Raw genomic sequence first — 18,179 nt, 5'->3', positions numbered from 1 at the left:
GATCCTGTTGGATCCGGCTGTTCCTGCTCATCACCCACCAGGGATTGGGGCAGCTCCAGCCCTGCAGGAAAAGCCACCTGCCGGGGCTGGAGCCACATTCCCCCCAGGATGGTGGGGGTGATGATGATGATGATGATGATGATGATGATGATGATGATGATGATGTGTGAGGCTGTAAAAAGCGCTGGCAAGGACCTGCACTTCAACCCCCTCAGCTTTTCACTGGGAACTGAGGAACACTCCATACCACAATTAGGAAAAAACCCTGGAAAACCCACAATGCCATTTCCCAGGCATTTCCCTGCAGCCAAGCCTAATAAAACCCAGCCCAACTCTGTCTTAGGGCAGAGTTTTAGCTGCTTTTAGCTGGTCCTTTAAGTGATTGCTGTGCAGAATATTCTGTGTATATAATATTAATAAAATTAGTAGTAGTAGTAGTATGACATTAGTAATATTGATATTATTCTATATAATATAAAATATAAAAATACCATCTTACACATTTAATCCCAACCCGAACAAAAAAACTATAATTATAATAAAATAGAATAAATGATAATTTTAAAAATAAATAAAAATAAAATAAAATAAAAATATGAATAAAAATTAAAAATAATAATAGATTTTAAACTCATTATTGTAATAATATATTAACTATTTCATAATTTATTTAATTAATAATTATTAAATTTTATTTTTAAATAAATAAGAAAAATTAAATTAAAAGCCAAAACACCACACAGCAGGGATGCAAACACACTGGCAGCAGGGAATTCTCTCCCAGGAATGCGGAGCTGCTGGGCGGAGGAAGAGGAGGAGGAGGAGGAGGAAGAGGAGGGGGAGAGCAGCTCCCAGGGCAGATGGGGAAGGCCCCGCTCCGGCCGCCTCCCCTGTGGGCTGAGATTTCCCTGCTTGGGAAGTTTCCCGTGGAAACCTCGCAGAGACAGCGCGGGGAGAGCAGAGAGTGCCTGTGTGTGCAGGAGGCTCTGGAGGAGGGGACAGCACACAAACAGGATGGAAAATAAACCTGAGAGTCCCCTGGTGGCACTGAGGGGCTGTCCCTGGGAACCTCTGGGTCCCTGCTGTCCCTGCAGTTTGTGGGATTGCAGCTCAATCCCAGGGGATTGCATCCCTGCTGCCTCAGTTTCCCTTCCTGGGGCACAGAAACCCCCAGGAATGGGGAGATCCTGGTCCAGTAACGGGGTCCTGACCCCAGTAATGGGGTCCCCACTTCAACCTGGACGTGGGTTTGGGCAAGTTGGGCTTGCAGGGAGAACCCAGAGTAACAGGAAGGGAGGAAACAGCCTCAGGCTGTGCCAGGGGAGGTTCAGGTTGGGTATTAGGAATAAATTCTTCATGGAAAGAGTGGGAGCAGCTGCCCAGGGCAGTGGTGGAGTCCCCTGTCCCCTACAAGCCACCAGTGGTGGCCTTGGCAGTGCCAGGTGGACTCAGTGAGCTCAGAGGGATTTTCCAGCCTGGCGTTTCTGTGATTCTGCAGTCAGGGGTGCACAGGCCATTCCCCTGGTTCAGGAACCCCTTCCTGCACTAATACCTCAGGATATTCCCCTTACAAAGAAAGAACCTGGGACATCTCCCAGCTCCCTGCCCCAAACTCCTCCTCTCTGTGTTCGGTGTGCAGGGGGGCTCAGATGGGCCAGGATCCCCCGGTCCATTCTGCTGGGATTCAAACAGATCCATTTTTAGCTCCAGAAAGTTACCAAACCATCATCCTTGGCTACCCCAAACTGCAGCACTCCTCTCAAGGCAGGGAGGGACACTCAGGTGGCCCCTCAATGTCCCCATGTGGGACAGGTGGCTTTGATCCACACCAACACGGAGCTGCCAACAGCCAGCGACTCCGGGGTCACCAACCCAGCTGGGAATTCCCTGGAGCCAGAGGGACTTGGAGCCCTCTGATCCCAGGCACAGCTGACAGAGCCCTGCTCCAGAGGTGACCTCAGCTGCTGGTGGCCCTGGTGGCCCTGGTGACCCGAGTCACCCTCCCTCAGGGAAGGCAGGAAGGCCCTGCAAACACAAACATGGAAAAATAAGCAGCTGCTGTTCCTGCTGCCACGTCCTGGGTGCTGCAGCATTCCTGGCAGTGGGAGGGGGAGGACCAGGGGCTCCTGAAGGAGCTGGGGCAGAGTTAGGAGCTGGTTCAGGCTGATGCTCTTCACTGAAAGGATAAAACCTCCCCAGGCTGCAGCAGACACAGCCAAGGGCATTTCATGGTGGGATTCCCTGCAGAGCTGGGCTGCCAACAGCACCAGGGCTGGGAGTTCTCTGCTGGAGAGCCCTGCTGCAGATCCAGCACCCACAGAACCTCCCAGAGATCAGGAATTCTGTCCTGGAGAAGCCCAGCTGCAGATCCAGCGCCCACAGAACCCCCCAGAGATCAGGAATTCTGTCCTAGGAGAGCCCAGCTGCAGATCCAGCACCCACAGAACCTCCCAGAGATCAGGAATTTTCTCCTGGGAAAGCCCAGCTCAACAAATTTAGCTCAAGGAGCTGAATTCATAGTAATTTATTGCAATTAGGAATATTTTGCAGCCAGACTGGCATAGGCAGCTGCAAATCTTCCAGCCCAGGTCAATAATTCTCCTTTATTTGTGATCCCCTGCTTTCACACACACCTCACTGTAATCCTCAATATTGAGAAAGCAAAATACCCACAAACCAACAGAGCCACGGGAAAACATCATCCCCTGCAGACTGTGCACGTCAAAATCCACAGTGCTTGGCCTTAGTGAATTCCTGGGAAGGAAAAACCCTGCTCAGCCTCCAAGGCTCCTTTATCTGCTGGATTTCTGCCCTTGCCCTGACCTGGGAGCTCCCCAGTGACCAACCTAACCCCAGCTCTGCTGCCAAGCACAGGGTTGTGGGTTTGGTCCTTGCTGAGTTCTTATTTTCAAAAATTTCCCATTTGATCAGCCCCAGCTGGCTGGCACAGCCCAGGCCAGGGCTCTGCAGATAACCCCACACCTGGAACAGCTCTTGGGCTTTGTGAGGGGACTGAGCTGCTCACCAGAGCCCTGGGAGGGCTCAGGCTCCTGCAGCCTTCAAACCACCCTAATTCTGCCACCAAACAGTTTGTTTCAATAAGAATGTCAAGACACCCACAGATGCTGAAAAGTGCTGATTTAAGAGCTGATCTGAAACATCTGGGAGAAGAATTGGAGCTCGGAAAGCCTCACTGCTGTGCTGCTCCCACGAGGGCAGCCACAAAAAAACAGGTTGGGCTGGGGTCTACGAGGAGCCAGAGCACCCAAAAGCCAGGAAAATGTATAAAATTTGGAGCCAGAGCAGCCAAAAAACAGGAAAATGTATAAAATTTGGCTACATCCATCTGATTATTCCCTTAGATCAAATATACCAAGTTGGGAGCAGAGAGAAGGGCACCTATGCATTTAGAAACACCTGAATTTCCAAAAATCCAGACTCCAGGTGAGCATCCCCAGGAGAGTTTGCCAAGACCCTGCCCCAAATCTTTCCCTTTTCCTGCTGAAAAACCTTGGAATTTTAAAACCTGAAAACCTTCAGTCCTGTCTCAACAGCAGCAGGAGCAGCTTATCATCTGATGAGGTCACATTTGTCATCTGATGAGGTCACATTTCTCATCTGATGAGGTCACATTCTCTTTTTGGTTAAGGCTCTACAGAGCAAGAACCCCTCAGTCCCAGCTGGGCTGGATTCACATTTTCAACCCAATCACAGGAATTCCTCCCTGAAGAGGGACCCTGCAGCCCCTCCCTGCCCACCCCTGGGCTCTCTGGGACTGCCTGAGCAGCAGCAGCTCCTGCAGGGCTGGGAAATGCCTGGAACACCTGCAGGGAGAGGGCAGAGCTCTCCCCACTGCTCCAGCCTGGGGAAACTGAGCTGGGCTGGCGGCTGATCCTGAAATCTGGGACTGGGTTTGGGAGAAATCTGCCTGCAACTCATCCCTGGGGAGCTCCTCCTTGAAAAAAGGACTGAAACTAAAAGGTAGGTAGAGAAGCTTCTCCATAAAAAAAAAAACACAAACACAAAACCAAAAACAAAACAAAAAACCCCAAAACAAACAAAAACCCCAAAACAAACAAAAAAAAACCCTGAATAATTTTTAAATAGTGAAAAGTGACTTGGGATATTTAAAAATCATTATCTGCAGTCCTGCCTCCAAGTTGGATCCTTGCCTCCAGCTATTCCCTGGATTTCTGAGCAGCAGCAGCCTCTGCCCAGCTCCCTCTGTCCCTGTTGGTCCTCACTCCTTGTGCTCCTGGCACACCCCAGAGCCTCTGGAACCTCTCCAAGGCTGGCAGTGCCCCAGGAGGAGCAGTGATCCATCCATCCTTCCTTCCTTACTTCCTTCCTTCCTTCCTTCCTTCCTTCCTTCCGCACTTCCGCACTTCCGCACTTCCGCACTTCCGCACTTCCGCACTTCCTTCCGCACTTCCTTCCTTCGCCACTTCCTTCCTTCCTTCCACACTTCTTTCCGCACTTCAGCACTTCCTTCCTTCCTTCCACCACTTCCTTCCTTCCACCACTTCCTTCCTTCCGCCACTTCCTTCCTTCCTTCCGCCACTTCCTTCAGCCACTTCCTTCCTTCTCTCCCTTTCCCCTTTCCCCTTTCCCCTTTTCCCTCTCCTCTCCTCTCCTCTCCTCTCCTCTCCTCTCCTCTCCTCTCCTCTCCTCTCCTCTCCTCTCCTCTCCTCTCCTCTCCTCTCCTCTCCTCTCCTCTCCTCTCCTCTCCTCTCCTCTCCTCTCCTCTCCCTCTCCCTCTCCCTCTCCCTCTCCCTCTCCCTCTCCCTCTCCCTCTCCCTCTCCCTCTCCCTCTCCCTCTCCCTCTCCCTCTCCCTCTCCCTCTCCCTCTCCCTCTCCCTCTCCCTCTCCCTCTCCCTCTCCCTCTCCCTCTCCCTCTCCTCTCCTCCCGAGCTCCAGTTCCACCAGGACAGAGCTCACAGCTCCTCCCCTTCCAGCTCCAAACCAGGAGCAGCAGGAGAAGGTTCCTGTCCCAGTGCTCCCAGTGCCACTGCTGGGCTCTGTCCCAGCCCCACAGCAGGGTGAGTTCTGCGCTCCCTGCCAAACTCTGCACAACAGGAACACGCCAGAAGTGAAATCTCAAATTGGAATGGGGATGGCTTTATTGCCACTCCAGGGGTCCCTCTCCAGGTGGATCCCTGGTCAGTGGATGGATTTTATAGGAAATACACACACAAATTCATTTTTAAAACCATGATTTAGCCACATTTTACTCTCAGACCTTTATCATTTCCAACATTCCCAAGATATCCACATCCCATCTGCCATCCCCAGGACTCTCTGGTAGTTGATACTAAAGAGAACTGAAAACCAACTATATTAAAAAAAAAAACAAAAAACAAAAAAAAAAAAAAAAACAAAAGCCAATGAAAACAACCAAAAATAATCATAAAACCCCAAAAACAAACAAACCAAAGGAAACCACACACACAAAAACCCCCAAATCCAAAACTAAGAAGACACAAAACAGGAATCAGATCAACCTCAGCCTTGCACAGAGAGTTGTCTCCCCAAAGAATGTTTCCCTTTTTAGAAAGTGACAAGAAGGGTGTCCCAGAAGCCAGCTCAGAGGGCCACGCTCAGGGCCACCTTCCTGCCCCGTTCCCAGGGCAGCAGGAGGAGAGGCAGGCACTGGGCCCTGGCTCTGCCTCCTTGCACATCAGGTTCCTGATGATTGCACAGGGCTTGGAATCCACTAAAGGCTCCCAGAAATCCCCTCCTGCGGGAAATGAATTTGTGGAAAGCTCTCAAAGTTTTAAAAAGTAGAAGTTTTTAAGACACCTCTGGGTTGCCCCATCCCTGGGTCAGAAAAGGGATCAGTCCAACACCCTCCCTGCCCAGGAGATGCTGCCTGGCTGTGCAGACGTTAGGAACTGCCTAATCCCCAGGCAATCTGATAAAAACCCTTTGCCTGCTCTGAGTTTTGCACAGAGCTGATGTCAGAGCAGGGATGAAGTGCAAAGCCCAGGGGCTGGAGCTCTGCCAGCAGCCCGTGAATGCTCTGCTAACAGGCACAGCTCATTACTGCAGACGTTTGGCCCCTGTCACCCCCTGGCCCGGAGTCAGGCCTTGTGTCACTCCTGGCAATGCAGGAGGAGGAGGGACAGCCCAGGTGATCACGGATTTGCTGCAGGATTTCACACAAATTCTCCTTTATTGGATTTGCAGGGTCCCCCGTGGCAGGGAGGAATGATGAATCTGACTCCGTGTTCTCACAGGGCTAATTTATTATTTTATGATACTGTATTATATTAAAGCATGCTATACTAACTACACTGAAGGATACAGAAATGATACTTACAGAAGGCTGAAAAGATAAAATTAAATAAATAATGATGAAAAATAAATAATGATAATAAATAATTACAACTCCTGACTCTCTCCAGAGTCTGACACAGCTTGGCCCTGATTGGCCAAAGAGTGAAAACAACTCACATGAAACCAATGGAACAATCACGAGTGGGTAAACAGTCTCCAAACACATTCCACATGAGCACAGCACAGGAGAAGCAAATGGGATAAGAATTGTTTTCCTTTTCTCTGAGGTTTCTCAGCTTCCCAGGAGAAGAATCCCGGGCAAAGGGATTTTTCCAGAAAATGTGAATGCCACACTCCTGCATTTTCATTTTCAACCCCCTGACAAAGGCAAGCATCTAAAACTGCAGGGAAATGGTTTTTCCCAGGGAACTGAGGGCAGGTGCCCCTGTGGAAATGACACAAAAATCCACCAGGGGTGTTTGAAGCTGGTACCTGCATCCAGCCATCCCTGGGAGTTGGCTTTTCCCCATCCCGAGGCCACCTCCGACCCTCAGCCCCTCTTCCCTTCTCTGCTGGCAGCAACTTGAGGCATTTTCCTCTCATTTTTGAGCCATTTTTCTCACTTTTCTCTCCATTCCACTCCCCCCTCTTTGTTGTGAGCTCTCAGAGCTTCCAGCCCGTCCCTCACCTGCTGGATAATTGCAGCTCTTCCCTTCTGACCAATTTCTGCCTCTCTCCATCCCTGTCCAGCTGCCACAATTGTCTGTCTGATCAAATCCCTCTCCTTCCCCCCCAAGTCCCCTCACCTGTGTGACTGAGGCTCTGTGAAAAGCTCCTGTCTGTTCCTGCAGCTGAGTTTGCTCACATTGCTGCCAGCTCTCGACATTTCCTCCCTGGCCACAGCCCTGGAGACCTGGAACACCCACGGGCACTTCCTGAATGTTCTCTGCTCATTTCAGTTTCTAATTCACAAATATTGAAACTAAATTAATTTGGTTTATATTTTCTATTTTAAAAGGGTATAAAAATCATGTCAGCACAGAGGTTCCATCCCCAGACTCTCCCCCAAGTTGCCCTTGCGCCCTCCCAGATCCCAAAACCCTCAGCCTCACTACAGGGCATGACCCCGAGTTGTGCACTCAGGGTTTCATAACAAACCTCCGACCCCAAAGTGAGATGAAGTCACACAAAAGCTGAGGAAAGGGCTGCCCCTTGAGTGCTGTGCCCAGCTCTGGGCCCTCAGTTTGGGAAGAACTTTGAGATGTTTGAACCCATCCAGAGGGGGCAGCGAGGCTGGAGAGGGGCTGGGAACACAAATCCTGAGAGGAAGCCCTGAGGGAGCTGGGGGTGCTCAGCCTGGAGAAAAGGAGACTCAGGGGTGCCCCCATCACTCTCACAGCTCCTGAAAGGTGCCTGTGCTCAGCTGGGGCTGGGCTCTGTCTGCAGGCACTGACAGAACCAGAGCACACAGCCTCCAGCTGCACCAAGGGAAATACAGGATGGATAGCAGGGAAAAGTTTTTTACAGAAAGAGTGATAAAGTTCTGGAATGTTCTGCCCGGGGAGGTGGTGGAGTCCCCATCCCTGGGGGTGTTTAACAAAGCCTGGATGTGGCACTGGGTGCCAGGGCTGAGTTGGGGTGTTGGGGCTGAGCTGGACTCGAATCTTGAAGATCTCTTCCAACCCAGGGATTCTGGGAACTCTGGGAATTCTGTGAAAAGCTCCAGAGCTGGGAATGATCTAACCAGCCCTGAGGAGAGCCAGGAGGTCCAAAAACACAACACCACTCCTGCCAGCCTTGATTTTGCCCCCATTTTTGCCAAGGAATGACTGAGACAGGATGGGCTCCATGGCCACACATCTCTGGCAAGGCCTGGAGGAGTTCCCCGAGCAGGGCAGGGCTCCCTTTCTCCCTCTTGGCTCCCTGAATTCACCTTTGCCCTGCAGAAGAAAGGGAAATCCTGCTTTCCCTCCCCAGGCACCACTGTGTGCCCACCTCAGAGCAGGAGCTGCTCCTCTTTACCCACCTGGGCTGATCCTTGGACCCTCCAGGTGTTACAAGCAAAGAAATTGCTTGGAATAATGCAATAATGGATAGATTTTAAATTCCTTTAGTGCTCAGTGTGGCACTGGGGCACCCTTCACTCCCCACAGGTGACACAGGTCCCAGCCAGGTACCCCAGGCACCTGTGAGAGGAAGAAAAGCACTTTCCTGCCTAGTCTCATTTATTAATTCTTGATTTGAGCTGGGAACAAACAGGAATTCTTGTCAGAGAGAAAATAAAACCCGTGGTGAGTGGTGTAAGATGCTGGGAAAACCCCTGGGAATGCTGGGCTCAGGAAGAGCATCCTCCTCTTCCTCCTCCTCCTCCCCCAGCAGGGGAATCCCACGGGCTTGGATGCTCGCAGGGTTCTTAGGGGGAAGGAAATCCGTGCAGAAACTCGAGCATCCCACACGAGGTCAGGCAGGAAGCTGCAGACAACATTTCTGAGTAACTGGCTGTGGGAAACGAGCACCCACGAGGACGGCTCAGGGAACGGGGCTGGCTGCACCGGCAGAGAGAACTGGGGAAAACAACCAAGGAAACCAATCAGGAACCTCGGGTCAATCCTTCTGGGTCTGTTGGATTGCCTGGGAAAACGGGAATAAACTGCAGAGTGACCCCAGTCTGTGGGGAGAGGTGTCCAGGCCAGGAAACACCAACAATTCCCAGTCAGATATCTCGAGGCTGGGGAGTCTGTGAGTCCCCTCACACAGCAGGAGAGGAGAGGGGTTTATCCCAGAGTCCTGGTGAGGCTGCAGCCCCAGCCCCAGCCCCAGCTCCCCGGAGCGGCTGGGAGCAGCCTGGGCAGCACAAACACCGGACACTGTGTCACCAGCTGCTGTGACAGGAAAGGCACCGGGCACTCCTGGGTGCCAAAGCCTGGCCTGGCCCCTGCTCAGCCCCAGTGGGAACAGCCCCGGCCTGGAAAACCCTCTGGGATCCAGCCAAGGGCTGGGAAGGGGCTGCGCTTATGGAGTCAAACAGGCAGGCCTTAATGGGGTTTGGGGGGCTTTAATTATTTGTTATTAATTATTATATATTATATTTTAATTATTATATATTATATATTATATTTTATATTTTATATATTATACATTATATTTTATACATTATACATTATATATTATATATATTTTATATGTATACTATTAGTATAATATATGTTATACATTATATGTTATATATGTTACTATTATGTATATTATTACATTATATTATATTATATTATATTATATTATATTATATTATATTATATTATATTATATTATATTATATTATATTATATTATATTATATTATTTGTCTTATACCACACTATCTCAAAAAAACTTCATTTCTTCTCAAACCACGACATTATTATATTTATTATATAATATATTACATATACGATGTTCTATGTAAAATATTATATATTATATAAATCCATTATATTATATGTATAGTATTTTTATAGTACATATTACATATTATATATTATATGGTATATTTCTTTTTCTAAGAAATTTTCTCTAATACAGAAATAGCCTCGGGTTATTCACTTAAAATCAGGGTTATTTCTGTCGGGAGCAGCTCTGGGCTGTGGAACCACAGAAAAAGAAAAATTTATGTATAGAATATCATTATATAATATTATATTACATATACTATATAATATATAGCATATAATATAGAATAGATTATAGATTATAGATTATATATTGTATAGTGTATAGTGTATATTATAAATTATATATTATATGTTATACATTATATCTTATATGTTATACATTATAGATTATATATTAGTATAATAAATATATAATTGCATAATATATATTAGCTATAATATCTATAATGATAATTTAAATCTAATATAAAGCAATATAAGAAAAAATATATAATGTAATATAAATATATAATTATATAATATTTAGTGTCTAATACATATATAATTAATATAACTATATTTATTATATTATTATAAAATAATTTTATAATTATTCTATATAGTTCTATAATATACAATAATTATACTATACAATAATTATAATGTTATATTATAGTATATCTTTTATCTTCGAATATTATATCTTTTTGTTCCTTATAGAAAATTTCTTCTCCAGTTCCTCGGGCGGGCAGCCCTGGCTGCTGAGGGGCAGCTCAGGGCAGGGACGGTGCTGCAGCCACCCCACCCCTTCCTCTGCCAGCTCTTCCACAGGGCCTCAGCCCAGGCTGGGTGGGGCTGGGAGCACCTGGGCCATGGGGTCAGATGGGATTTCAGCCCCTCCCACCCCAAACCACACTGGGGTATGGGGTCAGATGGGATTTCAGTCCCTCCTACCCCAAACCAGGCTGGGATCCCATGAGGACACCCTGGGGTATGGGATCACTGGGGATTTCAGTCCCTCCCACCCCAAACTACCCTGGAGTATGGGATGAGATGGGATTTCAACCCCTCCCACCCCAAACTAGATGGGGATCCATGAGAGCCCCCTGGGGTATGGGATCAGCTGGGATTTCAATGCAACCCACCCCACACCAGGCTGGGATATGGGATGAGATGGGATTTCAATCCCTCCCACCCCATACCATCATGGAGTATGGGATGAGATGGGATTTCAGTCCCTCCCACCCCACACCAGGCTGGGGTCCCATGAGGACACCCTGGGGTATGGGATCAGAGGGGATTGCAATCCCCCCCACCCCACACCACCCTGGAGTATGGGATGAGATGGGATTTCAGTCCCTCCCACCCCCCACCAGGCTGGGGTCCCATGAGGACACGCTGACCCCGCTGAGGTGGCCAAGCCCAGAGCCCAGCAAGCGCCACCTTTGCTTTGCTGCTCCTGCTCTGACTCTGCACTCACATTTCTGCCTTTCCTCCTCTTCCCAGTGCTGTTTCCCACCCTCTACCTCCATCCAAGAAAAGATTTCCTGAACAAACCAGTGGGAAAAATTGATTTTTCGCTTTGACTGTTCCCTCAGTTACCAGGGAAAACATTTTCTTTTTAACTAAACCAAAAGTTAACAAGAAAAATCCAAATTTTCGTAAAGACAGTTTATGGGGAGAAAGAAAAAAAGCATTTACTTCCTATGGAATAGAAGCTTTTTGTCATATTGTCTTTTAAGTATATTTTAATGTAAGAATATAATGATTTCCAAAGCAAAAAGCACAGATTCCTTTCATTTTGCAAATATTTTTCTCTCCTTGCTGTTTTTCTCTCCTCCTATTAAGGAATCCATCTTTCAAGCAGCTGAGCTGCCTCTTAAACAATTCCCCCTTTCATCTTGTCAGCATTGGGAAAATTTAAAAACCTCTCCTTCCTTAAATTGCCACGCTGTGTTTTGTCTCCTTTGGATTAGGTTTTTAAGCAGAAAAAGTGAGGGTTTTGTGCTATCACAAAGAAAAAAACAAAGGGTGTAAAGATGCTGAAAGAGACTAAGGGTCCTTTTAGGAGAATTGTGGAATATCCAGAGTGGGGAGGGATCCTGAGGGATCCAGAGGGATCATTGATCCAGCTCCAGGACCCCCAACAACCCCACCCTGGCCATCCCTGCAGCGCTGCCCAAATTTCTCCCTCATCCTTCATCTCCCTCATCCCTCACTCTCACAGAATCATGGAATGGGCTGAGCTGAAAGGGACCCACAGGGATGATCAATCCCAAACCCAAACCCTGCCCAGAGCCCCACCAACCCCAGCCTGGGCATCCCTGGAGCTCTGGCAGCCTCGGGGCCGTGCCCATTCCCTGGGCAGCCTGGGCAGTGCCAGCACCCTCTGGGGGAAGAGCCTTGCCCTGATCTCCAACCTGAGCTGCCCTAGCCCAGCTCCAGAACCTTTCCTTGGCACCCAGGACAGATCCTCATGAGTGGGAGCATCACAACTCTTCAGGCCACACCCAAACCCCATGGAAAACCCACAAGAAAACCAAATTTTGGGAGGGAGATGGGGCCTGGTGCCTTTGGAGGGGATTTTGGAGAGCTGCCACCAGGTTTTGCTCAGCTGAGCTCTGCCCAGCCCAGGGTTTGCTCTCCCTTCTTCCCAGTGTCCCACCACGAAGGGTATAAAGGTGTTTGGAGCTGATGGGCCCTGAGGGCTCAGAGGGACGTGAACCACCCCCCCCCCCCCACTGCTGGTGAAGTTCTGGCTGAAAAACAACCCAAAAGTTCCATACACAAACCCCACTTTTTAATTAAAATACCCTTTATGGAGGCAGCAGAAACTCCAATGCACAGGCTGATGCTTGAGGTGTTAAACTGGTGCTGCAGGGAGAGCTTGGCACAGCCAGATGGGATTTTGTGGGGGCAGCCCTGCCTGTGGGGGGGGGTTGGAATGAGATGGGCTTTGACGTCCCTTCCAACCAACCCAAAGCACGCCTGTCCTGGATGGCCAAGCAAATTGTATCTGTTTGCCATCTGCATGGCAGCTGTCTCCTGTTCAGGGGGCAGTTTTCCTTATCTCTTCCACACCCACTCCTCCCCCCAGGCAGACCCCTGCTGATAACAGGCCATGGAATGTCCCTGCATGGCTGATAAGAACTGCAGCATCCCACTGGGAGATGTGAGCTCAGGGGGAGGAGCCAAGCATTCCTGCCCGGATAGAATCTGGAGATTCTGGAACACCAGCACAGCTTCTGCACTGGATTCCCAGAGGAGCAGCAGCTGCCTCTGCCCCTGGACCTTCAGAGGCAGAGTGCACCTTTCTCCAGGATCCCTGCTCCAGCAGAACCACCCCTGGCCCTGCAGGAGGGCTGAGCCACAATTCCAATGGGACTGCTGCCAGCACCCTGACCCACAGGGTGTCAGGCTGTGCTCTGGCTCTGGCAGGGTTGGTTTAGTTCACTGCATTGTTCATTTTATCCTTTTATTTTCTTCCCTATTAAAAAACTGTTATTCCTGCTCCCATATTTTTGCCTGAGAGCCCCTTAATTTAAAATTTATAGCAATTTGGTGGGAGGGGGTTTGCATTTTCCATTTCAGGGGAGGCTCCTGCCTTCCTTAGCAGACACCTGTCTTTCCAAACAAAGACAATGCCATGATCCCGTGATTCTGAGATTCCCAGGAGGGCTCTGCAAGGAGGGCAGTAGTGCCTGCTCAGCACTTCTCAGGACCGGGGAAATCCAGCAGCCAAAGCCCCAGGAGATGTTCCAGGGGACGCTGAGTGGTCAGTCTGGCACCAGCAGCCCTCATGGAAAACTCCGAGCACCAATTTCTCCCGGCCATGCAAAGTAAACAGACTCAGGAAAACCCCTTTCACTCAAAAATGTAAATTACAGGAATTGTTTGCTTATATCTAGGAATGGAGCAAAATATTCAGGCTGGGGGTGCTGCCCTGGAGAGGAGAAGGCTCCAGGGAGAGCTCGGAGCCCTTGAAGGGCCTGAAGGGGCTCCAGGAGAGCTGCAGAGGGACTGGGGACAAGGATGGAGGGACAGGAGCCAGGGAATGGCTCCCAGTGCCAGAGGGCAGGGCTGGATGGGATCTTGGCAATTGGGAATTGTTCCCTGGTAGGGTGGGGAGGGGCTGGGCTGGAATTGCCAGAGCAGCTGGGGCTGCCCCTGGATCCCTGGCAGTGCCCAAGGCCAGGGTGGACATTGGGGCTGGGAGCACCTGGCACAGTGGGAGGTGTCCCTGGCACAGTGGGAGGTGTCCCTGGCACAGTGGGAGGTGTCCCTGCCATGGCAGGGGTGGCACTGGGTGGGATTCAAATTCCTTTCCCAACAAACCATTCTGGGATCGGGCGGTTCCTGTTTAAGCCCAGCCCTGCTCCACAGAGGTGTGTTCCCATTTCAGGCACTGCCCTGGGGCTCTGAGTGAGTTCACTGCCAGGTCTGCAGGTAAATTTGGGGCCATTGTGCAGGGCCAGGACTCCAGGATCATGGTGGTCCCTTCCTACCCTGGATAATCCCTGATCCCACATTTTATGTTAAATAAAGGAGCTGCCCTTGGCTCTCCCTGGCACTCAGGGCAGCGGGAAGTGCCTCAGATTCCTCCTTCCCTGGTCCCCTCAACCTCTGCCTTTGGGACGAGGGACTCCTTCCAAAACAAACAGGGAGAATTCTCAGAACTCGTCTCAGCTGAGGAAATCCCCTGGCGGGGTTGGGGTCACAGCTGGTTCAGCACGGAGCCTTTGTCTGGGGAGCAGAGCCCGGCCCAGCTGTGCCAGGGGATTTCCAGCAGGTGAGCCCAGGGAGCTGGGCTGGCCACAGGAACGGGGTGACAGCCCCGAGAAGCCACCACAGCTCCCACAGCAAAGGACGGGGAGGAGAGGGGGGCAGGGAGGCTCAGACCAGCTCGTGGGTAAGCCCAGGTGGGGATTTTCTCCTTATTCATCCACTCATTAGCAATCATGTTTGAATCTGATAAATCAGCCCCATTTTACATTCTCATTCAACCAGTAGAAATCTTTTGCTGTTCAGGCTCAGGGAGGCAGATCTAGGGCTCTGTGGGGTTCCTGAGAGCCTAAAACCCCAAAAGAGAGGGAAGGGAAGGGAAGGTTTGGGAAGGGAAGGTTTGGGAAGGGAAGGTTTGGGAAGGGAAGGTTTGGGAAGGGAAGGTTTGGGAAGGGAAGGGAAGGTTTGGGAAGGGAAGGTTTGGGAAGGTTTGGGAAGGTTTGGGAAGGTTTGGGAAGGTTTGGGAAGGGAAGGTTTGGGAAGGGAAGGTTTGGGAAGGTTTGGGAAGGTTTGGGAAGGTTTGGGAAGGTTTGGGAAGGGAAGGTTTGGGAAGGGAAGGTTTGGGAAGGTTTGGGAAGGTTTGGGAAGGTTTGGGAAGGTTTGGGAAGGGAAGGTTTGGGAAGGTTTGGGAAGGTTTGGGAAGGTTTGGGAAGGTTTGGGAAGGTTTGGGAAGGTTTGGGAAGGTTTGGGAAGGTTTGGGAAGGGAAGGGAAGGGAAGGGAAGGGAAGGGAAGGGAAGGGAAGGGAAGGGAAGGGAAGGGAAGGGAAGGGAAGGGAAGGGAAGGGAAGGGAAGGGAAGGGAAGGGAAGGGAAGGGAAGGGCTACATGGCAGCTCCAGCCCTCAGCCCTGGGGCTCACCAGGGAAGGTGAAGTCCAGCCTCAGGCACCCCCAATCATTCGGGAATGGTCTGCATCCAGGCTTGAGGGAGATAGGGATTTACAACCCTAGTTCAGGAGATCCCATGGCTGGGCACCTCCAGCTCTGTCACATTTGGTGAAGACAAAGAGGGAAGGGTTTGGATTCCTCCAAACCACAGAGCGGAGCAGCCTTTGGGGAACAGCCGCACTCCGAGCATCCCTCTGGAGGGAAAAGCCCTTCTTGTGGGTGCGTGGGTTTTTTCCAGGGGAAGGGAAGGCGTTTTTGAAGGTGGGAATGCCAGGATACCCAGATATTTGTTCCTGCAATCACAACATTATAGCCATAAAGGGTTCTTTTCCTAAAGCAGTAAAACAGGAGCACTTTTCCAAAGAGAAAATGTAGTTTTCACTATACATGGCCCCAGTTTGGGGGTGTCAGTTAAGGTTTTTAGCTTTATAGATCTTGGTACTGTTTTTCCCACTGGTCGTAATTAACTAATGAACTAAACCAACTAATTGTCCCCGTAACAGCACAGAGGGCAGGGCTGTGAAGCAGAAGGACATGGATTGAGCATCCCCAGCCCTCTGCTCTCAGGTTCCATGGTGGGAATGGCAGCAAGCAGGGAGCAGGTCCCTGAGCAGAGCCTGAGAGCTGCACAGACCCCAGTCCCGCCCCAGGTCGATACCAGTCTCTGGTTCCATGATGTCAGATTGCAGAATGGGCATCCCAGGGGGGTGATGAAGGTGACACCGAGCCACCAAGGAACCACAGCACTTCTCCTGCGGCGCTGCTGGCCAGCCTGACCTTCAGAGATCGTTTTCCCTGCTCCAGACCAGCAGAGCATCCCCCAGGACAAGCCCAGTGGATGTTTTGATTGGCTCCTTGAGGAGCTCAGGCATTGACCTGGCTGTTTAATGGCTCTCCCAAACACAACCCAAGGAGCCTGTGCAGCCTCCAGCCTGTCCTTGGGGTGTTAAATGACTCCAGTCTCCCCTCAAGGGCTGGGGCCATCTGCTCAGAATGGGAATTGATCCAGCCTGACAGAATTCCACGATTCCAAATAAAAAGCTGCAGCTGAAATTACACATGGAGTGGCCTCAAGGCACTCAGTTCCTCTCCAAGAGGAATTTGCTCTTCCAACAGGAAGCTCCATGGACCCAGCCCCAGTGCAATGTGGAGAGGTTGAGGCAGGACCATGCACGTCCCTCCTGAGGCTTCCAGGGCACCAGGGAGGCTGCAGAGGCTCTGCAGAGCCCCTTCCTGTTGGAATGCTGGGGGACACAAGACAGATGATGGACTTTGGATTTGATAAGAGGATGCCTTGGCAAAAGCAAACGGAACTTTGAAAATCAGGCCTGGATTGCAAAAGGTTCAATCAGATGGATTGAATAGAAAAAGAAAATCCCAATAAACTCTGCAAGTAAGAGATGTTGTTATATGCATAAGTTTGTGTGTGATTTTAACCTAATCACTGCAGTGCACATCAGCAGTCTCCCTGAGATGGTACCCAAGTGTTTGTATCCCACAATACAGTCAGGTTTTGATCACCAGGTCAGTCTCCCTGGCTCTCTCCATTGCCAACACTTCCCACCAGGAGCCCGGTGCTGGAAGGGCTGGGAACTCACCAGGAGCTGCAAACCTCCAGAGCCAGCCCCTCCTGGGACCCCAGGGCCCCATCCTGAGCTGGCACTACAAATCCTTCACACAGGGAGGGGAGGGAAGGACTGAGCCCCATGCCCGGCACTGCTGAGCCCTGATCCCAAACCCAGGCTCAAGGAACCTCCAGGCTCCAAGAACCTGTGAGTGCTGGATCCAAACCCTGCCCAGGGGGAACAAGAGGAGCCATCCACTCCTAGAGCTGTGGAGGAGACACCTCCAGGGGAGACAAGGGGAGCCAAGGTGCCCAGGAGGGTTCATGAGCTCCTTCCTGACAAGAGGGAATGGTGAAAAGAGGAAATTTGGCTTTTCTGGTCTCCCCTGAAAGCCAAGGAATAAAATTCCAGCTAGGAGGCTGGAGAGCAGCAGGAGAAATCTCAGAGATGGTCCTGGAAGTGCCCTGAGGGGGAAAGTGATGGGATTGGGGAAGCCAGAAGACTCTACAGAAGGAAAAGTGCTGAAGATGGCAGAAAAAAAGGCAAGAGCTCCAAGGAAATAAAAAATGAGGGGAAGAAAGAGCTAAAAGAGTTGCAGCAAGTGCACATTTTGTGAATTTCTTTATAATCTCACTCCTTGGTTAAGACAACAAAGCATGGGATGGATCCAAAAGCTTTGAATCCAACTGCATCCCCTGGAAGGATCGGCCTGGCCTGCAGCATTCCATGTGAAACCAATAAATAAGGGGCAAAATTAGTCAAGGAAGAAATTTTTATAGGAAAAAAAAGCAAAAGAAGAGAGTGGAAAAATGTCTTGAAAATGGCTGCATTTGGTGTAAAACATTTTTAAGAGATGGCCAGGAAAGGGAGTCTGATCCATTTGGGAGCTTGCAGGAGAGACCAGGCACCCGTGGATTATCTGCAGGAAAAGGTCCTGGCAGACCCTTGGGAAGGGGCAGCAGGAAAAGGTCCTGGCAGACCCCTGGGAAGGGGCAGCAGGAAAAGGTCCTGGCAGACCCCTGGGGAGGGGCAGCAGGGAAAGGTCCTGGCAGACCCCTGGGAAGGGGCAGCAGGAAAAGGTCCTGGCTGCTGGGGCTGAACACCCCGACACCAAAACCTTGTGGGAATGAGGCAGGGGCACAGGGAGCAGCCTGGTAGCACAGCCTGTCCTGCTGGCCCTGGGCACTGCCCTGACACCCAGACACAGAATTCAGGCCTGGAATTCATTGCTGTGAGCTCCTGGTGTGTCCCAGCCAGAGAGA

The 18,179-nt window shown here is 50.3% G+C and overlaps 1 protein-coding gene and 1 long non-coding RNA gene across 8 annotated transcripts in view; one reads left to right on the top strand and one right to left on the bottom strand.

Moving 5' to 3' along the window:
• The window catches only part of HIVEP3 (HIVEP zinc finger 3), a 303,760-nt gene that overhangs the window by 39,636 nt on the left and 245,945 nt on the right, over window positions 1-18,179 (bottom strand). The window lies entirely within an intron of this gene.
• LOC132338748 (uncharacterized) lies at window positions 14,481-16,751 on the top strand. The gene is made up of 2 exons (XR_009489530.1): window positions 14,481-14,604; window positions 15,856-16,751. It is a non-coding gene; the product is annotated as an uncharacterized LOC132338748 (long non-coding RNA).

The sequence above is a fragment of the Haemorhous mexicanus genome, chromosome 27 (assembly GCF_027477595.1).
Source record: "Haemorhous mexicanus isolate bHaeMex1 chromosome 27, bHaeMex1.pri, whole genome shotgun sequence".
Lineage (NCBI taxonomy): Eukaryota > Metazoa > Chordata > Aves > Passeriformes > Fringillidae > Haemorhous > Haemorhous mexicanus.
The sequence above is the reverse complement of the archived record's forward strand: the minus strand, read 5'-3'. Positions and strand labels throughout refer to the sequence as shown.